Source organism: Etheostoma spectabile, chromosome 15 (genome assembly GCF_008692095.1).
Source record: "Etheostoma spectabile isolate EspeVRDwgs_2016 chromosome 15, UIUC_Espe_1.0, whole genome shotgun sequence".
NCBI lineage: Eukaryota > Metazoa > Chordata > Actinopteri > Perciformes > Percidae > Etheostoma > Etheostoma spectabile.
The window spans coordinates 16,420,553-16,420,785 of NC_045747.1; the positions used below are offsets into that span (position 1 = coordinate 16,420,553).

The 233-nt window shown below is 34.8% G+C and overlaps 1 protein-coding gene across 2 annotated transcripts in view; it reads right to left on the minus strand.

The window, feature by feature from the left end:
* spop (speckle type BTB/POZ protein) overlaps positions 1-233 on the minus strand; it is an 85,724-nt gene that overhangs the window by 84,586 nt on the left and 905 nt on the right. The window lies entirely within an intron of this gene.

Consider the following 233-nt stretch of genomic DNA (forward strand, 5'->3'; position numbering starts at 1 on the left):
ATTGGTCTGTAGTTCTTGCAAATTTAAAAACAAGCTAGTGATTTTGTTGTTTGTGTTCTTTACCTGTTAGCTAGGTGGCACCTGGCTGTCGATTCAATATGATGACAAAGGGAAGATTAAAAAAGAGAAACTGGGTCTGTGAATTCTCACAGAATCACAATTTAATTCATATCTTGCTACTCAATCAGAATATTATTAACCTGAAGTCCCAGTCTCTGTCACAATAATCATAT